At 41.3% G+C, this 7,500-nt stretch overlaps 1 long non-coding RNA gene across 1 annotated transcript in view; it reads left to right on the top strand.

Annotated features, from left to right (window-relative positions):
* LOC125302925 overlaps positions 1 to 114 on the top strand; it is a 1,434-nt gene extending 1,320 nt beyond the window's left edge. The window contains exon 3 of the long non-coding RNA XR_007194984.1: positions 100 to 114. This is a non-coding gene — a long non-coding RNA (uncharacterized LOC125302925). The remainder of the gene's footprint in view (positions 1 to 99) is intronic.
* Positions 115 to 7,500: the final 7,386 nt, after the last annotated feature.

Raw genomic sequence — 7,500 nt, 5'->3', positions numbered from 1 at the left:
TGTAGAATTCTTCTAATGCGGGGATGTGAGTGTTGTGGGAGTAAGGAAATGGTTAAAGGGTTACTCTGTGTGTGTGTGTGTGTGTGTGTGTGTGTGTAGAACTCCTCTGATGTGCTCATCAAGGGGTCAAAACTGATATTAAAACTCAGAGTCGGACACTTTTTGGTACAAGCATACAACCTATCCAGTATTAATATTTAACCCCTTAACATGTGTTCTAGCCAGGTTGTCAGCTTAGAAAATGTTTTTTTGTCCATTTTAACACCATATTCTTATAAGTGGTAAAAGCGGATTTTTTTTTCCAAAGTGCTTTCATTTTCTTCCATGTTACCTACTGTAATTTTGGGCAAATGTGCAATATAATCCAATTTATGTGCAAGCATGATCATTAGGGTGGTTGTCAAGCTGATTTTTTTTTTTGTGTGTGTGTATGACTTTAAGCAATTTCAGGCCAATTTGTTGGTGTCCTGCTCAACATGACATACCAACACTAAATGTTGAATATCTCCACAACCACAAGGACCATTTACATAGAAATGGTATCAAATGAAAGCCAACACTCATGGGCTGTCTGCAGTGTCAGAATGGACATGTATTGTACAGTGTAAGAGAACAGAACTAGAACATGAAAAAAACAATCTTCACCTAAAGAGAACCAGTTCTCAAAGTGAATATCAGCTTGGAAACATAACATAGTATCCCAAAACCTCTATCAATCAGTACCCCTATCTATTGGAATGAGTCAAGCCAAGTTTAAAGCTTGTAGGGAGAGACAGTGCAATGCTGCACAAGTTGTAATTCTAGTGCTGCCTTTAATGTCAAGGCAGCAATGTAGAACTGTAGATGGTGGTCTATGGTGTTATTTGACTTCATTAATGTACCAGGTTGTAACACAAATTAAATTTAATTGACATATCACTATAGTTATTAATTCCATCCTAACATAACTGCTCTCTCACTTCTTTAGGGTAAGGGGTTAGTAACTAGTTAGAAGTAATAACTAGTCTGGCTGATCCTAGCACTGATGCACTTTTCTAATTGTACTAGAGCTTTTTAAAATGGTCCTATAAGTGTTTTTATAAAGCTTAAACTGTTAACCATGTTGTTAGTTGCTTTGGTTAAAAATGTGTCAGCCAAATGTAATGTAATGTAATAACTAATAGTTGTATGGCAAAGGTATGTTTTTCCTTCTTTTGTGTCCTGGTCAGGGACACAAAAGAAGAGTTTACCGTTTTGAGAATGAATACCTTCCCAATACAAAACATGCATGCATGCATCCAAGGGCATAATATAAATCTAATCTACAAAACAAGAAAAACAATATCATGCCAAATAATATGAAACAATGTAGTTGCATATAATGTGGCAAAACTCAATAATAATGATGCGAGTACCTGAGTATTCTTGCACCGAGCTGCACAGGCACATCCACATGCACCACTACAAAATATTCCACTTTTTTGACATCGACACTGCCTGGTACTGTACTGACTTCCACTTTCCTTGCATCCACATATCGTCAGTTCTTTGGTTAAAAGCTGGGGGACAAGCATTCCATCCTTCATGTGCCAATCACAACTGGTTGGTAAGGGCAACTGTGGATGGGTCACTGGTGACTGTTTCCACTGAGTTGGTGGTAAAGTATCCACATTGGCTTTCACTTTCAAAAACAGGGTACAGCGAACATCATGGATTGAAGTGCTGTTTGTTTTTGGATCATACAGTTTGCAGACAAACTGTTCTGCTGAGGATAGAATAGCTGGACTTGGTACTTCATCCTCACCAAAGTTGTGGAGAAGATGAGGGCACTGCTGGAACACTTTCCACGCTGTCCTTTTTCCTATTCCAGTGAACTGACTGGTAGTGTCACATCCAGTGATGGCATGAAATGCCAACAGACCATCCAGAATCTCATTTGATATTTTAATATCATGCACTTTAATGTAGCATGGTTTCTTGGCAGTTCCTGCTTTCATCCAAATTTCTGGGCTCAGCAGGTTGCAAACACAAGATGCAACAACAGTACATCTGTGTCACTGCACTGAATGATGAGCCTCTCATACCCTTTGGTTGTGGCATCATGAGGTTGTGCCTTCATCTTCTCCACAATTTGGTATATGAAGTACCAAGTCCAGCATTCTATAAGGGAAAGTATATATCTGCATTTATTTGATCCTGTGAGGGAAATTTGGTCTCTGCAGAGAGCAGTGAGGGGTTAGGTGAACCACGGCACTTCAGCCGTGAGCTACCTGCAACAACCAGCACTTCAATCCATGATGTTCGCAGTGCCCTGTTTTGTGCCTGAAAGCCAATTTGGATACTTTACCACCAACTCAGGATGCCTTGTTTGAACCCGCGAACCCACTATCAAACAAAGTTTGGAAACAGTCACAAGTGAATCCAGTAGGCCTAACCAGTTGCCCCAAAAGGATGGAACAGTTTGTCCCCAAACTTTTAATCCAAAAACCTGACCAGGCCAGGTGCTTGAATCCATGATGTTCGATGCAAGGAAAGTGGAAGGCAAGTACCAGGCAATGTGGAATATTTTGTAGTGGGGCATGTGGCTGTGCCTGTGCAGCTTGGTGCAAGAATACTCAGGTACTCACATCATTATTATTGAGTTTTGCCACATTATATGCAACTATATAGCCTGACGAGCCAGACCCACATTAAAATGTAGGGTCTGGGCACTCATCGTTCGCAGTGCTCAGTCCGAGCGGCGGGATAATCGGTTGTCTTTCCAATTCCCTCTGCACGCAATAGGACAGCGCTAGAACAAGTCCCATGCGTTTTCCCACCAGTGGAGCTAGTTGGCTAGTTCAAACTTTTGCCAACTTAAAAAAAGCTTAACTCGTGTCAAGCTGTTCGCCAACAGCAAGATCCATCTTCTTTGTTTTCAAGTAGCAGGGAATTCAAGCCAAATCGTTGCAACTCTGCCATCAATCATTATGTTAAGCCCGCCTAACGATTTGATTGGCCTGATAGAAGTTTAATTTTTCCAGCTCACAAGCCAACAGAGTTGCTAGACTAGCCCTGCGCTAGGGTGCATATAGATTTCTAGGCTAGCAACTATATTGTTTCAGATTATTTGGCATGATATTGTTTTTCCTGTTTTGTAGATTAGATTTATATTATGCCCTTGGATGCATGCATGCATGTTTTGTATTGGGAAGGTATTCATTATCAAAACAGTGCCTTCTGTTGGCTGCCTGCCTGAGAGTCACTGCTTGGATGAGGAAAAACATACCTTTGCCATGTGACTATTATATAGTTATTACTACTAACTAGTTACTTACCCCTAACCCTAAAGAAGTGAGAGAGCAGTAATGTTAGGATGGAATTAATAACTATAGTGATATGTTAATGAAATATAATTTGTGTTACAACCTGGTACATTAATGAAGTCAAATAGCACCATAGACCACCATCTACAGTTCTACATTTCCGCCTTGACATTAAAGAATTACAACTTGTGCAGTATTGCACTGTCTCTCTCTACAAGCTTTAAACTTGGCTTGACTCATTCCCATAGATAGGGGTACTGATTGATAGAGGTTTTGGGATACTATGTTATGTTTCCAAGCTGATATTCACTTTAAAAACTGGTTCTCTTTAGGCCGAGATTGTTTTTTTCATGTTCTAGTTCTGTTGTCTCTTACACTGTTCAATAAATGTCAATTCTGACACTTCTGCAGACAGCCCATGAGTGTTAGCTTTCATTTGATACCTTTTTTATGTATATGGTCCTTGTGGTTGTGAAGATATTTAACATTTATTGCTGGCATGTCGTGTTGAGCCGGAAACAAAAAAAATGGTCTGAAATTGCTTGTACAAGTCACACAAAAAAAAATCAGCTTGACAACCACCCTAATATCTTACCTATGGGTGTCTTCTACCTAAAAAAATACGGAATAACGGAAGCCCTTTTCAGAATTGGACCCCTGACTAATATGGGCAACTGCTGTTTATGGGCAGGAAAGATCCTCAGGTTTACAATGACTTAGAAAGAGAGAGAGAGAGAGACAAAGAGATATTTTATACAGTATAGCACTGATGAAGCTACTACTGTCCTCTTAGTAACATTACCATTTATCCTTTTATTTTACCTGTTTTCCTGTTCATTATTAATTTTTATCTTTACAACAATATTCATGTAAAGTTGATTATTAACATGTTATACCTGTAGCTTTGGCAACAATGACTTTATTCATTCATGCCAATAAAGCACCATTTGATTGAATTTGATTTGATTTGAGAGAGAGAGAGACAGACAGAGAGAGAGAGGCAGAGAGAGAGAAAGAGAAAGAAAGGAGAGAGAGAAACAGCAACAAAAACAGCCTGCTGATGATCATGCTGCTGAAAGCAAGCTGGAGATTACTACTGCACCTGTAACCCACTGGAGATAACTACTGCACATGTAACCCACTGCTGGAGATAACTACACTGCACATGTAACCCACTGCTGGTGATAACTACTGCACATGTAACCCACTGCTGGAGATAACTACTGCACCTGTAACCCACTGCTGTAGATAACTACTGGAATAACACATGAGTTAACTACTCTGTAACCCATGGAGCTGTAACCCACTGCTAGCTGATGTAACAGACTCGGAGGAGACAGAGAAGAGGTTGACAGAGAGGAGAAGCAGAGGGAGGAACACCTCAATAACAGAGTCAAATTCAGTTAGTTACACTGGACAGCAGCTCAACACAGTGAAACCTCAAATGTGTCAACATAATCAGAAACAAAGAGTTAAATAGCCCATAAATAAATAGTGTGTAGTAAGAAGAGTTAAATAGTGTGTAATAAGAAGAGTTAAAGAAGAGTCCTGACTAATCCCCTCCTTCTCTCTGGGCTGTCCAGAGACATGTGTGAATCCATCTGCTGGAGATGATGTTTAATGCCTCATGTGTCACTGTGGATCCTGAGAGAAGTGAAGCTTAATCTAATCTTTCTCCCCTTTATTTATAGTCACACAGCCTGGATGCTTGAGCCATTCCCTGGACAGTATATCATGAAATATACACTGCCTGGCCAAAAAAAAGGTCACACACTCTAATATTTCATTGGACCGCCATTAGCTTTAATTACGGCACGCATTCGTTGTGTGCATCGTTTCCACAAGCTTCTGCTATGTCACAGCATTTATTTCCATCCAGCGTTGCATTCATTTTTCACCAAGATCTTGTATTGATGACGGGAGACTCGGACCACTGCTCAATGTATTCTGCAGCACAAGCAGTGCACATGTTCTGTGTGTCCTGTGGTGATCACATGAACGCTATATGTTCTGTATGTGTCCTGTGGTGATCACATGAACGCTACATGTGCTGTGTGTCCTGTGGTGATCACATGAACGCTACATGTGCTGTGTGTCCTGTGGTGATTACATGAACGCTACATGTTCTGTGTGTCCTGTGATCACATGAACGCTACATGTTCTGTGTGTGTCTTCTGGTGATCACATGAACGCTACATGTTCTGTGTGTCCTGTGGTGATCACATGAACGCTACATGTTCTGTGTGTGTCCTCTGGTGATCACATGAACGCTACTTGCTCTGTGTGTCCTGTGTCGTTACATTCTGATATACTGTATGGATTGTTGCGTGCAAGGGCAACCATCAGTGCAGCACTCTACCAAGCAGGCCTTTATGGTAGAGTGGCCAGATGGAAGCCATGTTTTTGGCCGGGAGTTTGCCAAAAACCATGGCAAATAAAATCCTCTGGTCTGATGAAACGGAGATTGAACTATTTGGCTACAGTTCCCAACGGCGTGTGTGCAAGAAAGCAGGCACTGAGCTGCACTAATGGTTGCACATGCTCAAACATAGTGAGATGGTGGGAGAGAGAACATCCAAGAGCTAAAGAAAGAGAAAAACAGAGATGAGTAGAGTTAAATTCATATGCACAGCCTTCTACAGGTGCACAAAACATACTGAGGGGGCACAGGGGGTCCCAACAGTGTGTGAGTGTGTGTGTGTGTGTGTGTGTGTGTACAGTATGTATGTATGTGTGTGTGTGTGTGTGTGTGTGTGAGATAGAGAGAGAGTGCAATTGGCTGGAAGCACATTGCTTGTGCTGTGGTGTGCTGCTAGTCCTGAATGACACGGTTGTTCTCTCTCTCCTCTGTCCACAGCCAAAAAGGTGACCAAGGCTTCACAGAGAGCACAGCAGGTAAAACACACACATCTCTTCTGGAGTGATATGATTGGATATGGCATGCACACACCCCTTCTTCATCCTTTTATCCTGATGCATAGAAATATGATTGGCAGTGGGAGGGCAGCCGTTTTGCTTTGTGATTGTGTTTAAATGGATATGAAAGAATGTTCCTCTGGCTGCTGAATAGCTTTTGTGTCATTCTTTCACTCACTCTCTCTTTCTTCTTTCACTCACTCTTTCTTCCTTTCTTTGTGCCGTCACTTCGCGTAGTTGCACACACACACACAAACACACAGTTTGCCAAAAAGCCCCTGAACGACTCTCAGACCATGAGATGTAAAATCCTCTGGTCTGATGAAACGAAGATGAACTGATTGAACTGGTTGTCCTTCTGTACGCTTCTCTCATCTTCACAAAAGATCTCTGGATCTCATTCATAGGGACTATTGGGTCCTTGGTGACCTGTCTGACCAAGGCCACCCATCCACAGACGACTCACACACACACACACACACATACATTTACATTTATTCATTTGGCAGACGCCTAGGGCTGTAACGATATACCATTCGAAATCGCGACATTCATATCAACGATACTGTGTCGCGGTGTAAAAAGGAAGAATCGCGACACACCTTTCTAGTGTTTCACGCAGTGCTTTGCATCTTACGCGGCCGCAAAAGCAACCCACATCTCCGCGTTACTTATCGGTAGCCTACGTTGTCCAAAAACAAACAAATAAATAAATAATAATTTCATACCTCTCCTTGCTTTCATTGTAGACTATGTGTGCAACTTTACCAAACAGTATAGAAGTACACCCCCTCTCCTTGCCCCGCTCTCTCTCGCGCTCCCTCCCTCTCCCTCTCCCTCCCTCTCCTGCTCAAATGAACACGCGTGACTTAAATAAAACATTCACAATCGTGAAAGCAAGGACGAATAGAAGACGACTAGCTAAATTACTATTAAATCCGCTTAGCATCATTAGCATGCTGCACATATTTGTTTAAAACTCTTGCATTGAAGTTGACTGATCATCTCAATACCAACGTTTCCCTAAAGGGCCTGTCCCAAGGAGAACAAGTATTATCTTAACTTAAACACACATGGGAAAACTGAACAGTCCAATCAGTAGACTATGATAGGCTAAGCTAGCCAACTATGCTACTTTGTTTACAATATTTCCAGGCTTCAACCAGACAGCTGAATTAAAGAGGTAGAGTTGTAATAAAAAATAGCAGGCCTAGGCTATAGGTTAATCTGCATAATGTGTGCTGTCATAAATATCAGTCATTCAGAAAAATATTTTTATATCAGGATATAAAATAATAGA

The sequence above is a fragment of the Alosa alosa genome, chromosome 11 (assembly GCF_017589495.1).
Source record: "Alosa alosa isolate M-15738 ecotype Scorff River chromosome 11, AALO_Geno_1.1, whole genome shotgun sequence".
In the NCBI taxonomy this organism is placed as follows: Eukaryota; Metazoa; Chordata; class Actinopteri; order Clupeiformes; family Clupeidae; genus Alosa; species Alosa alosa.
The sequence above is the reverse complement of the archived record's forward strand: the minus strand, read 5'-3'. Positions and strand labels throughout refer to the sequence as shown.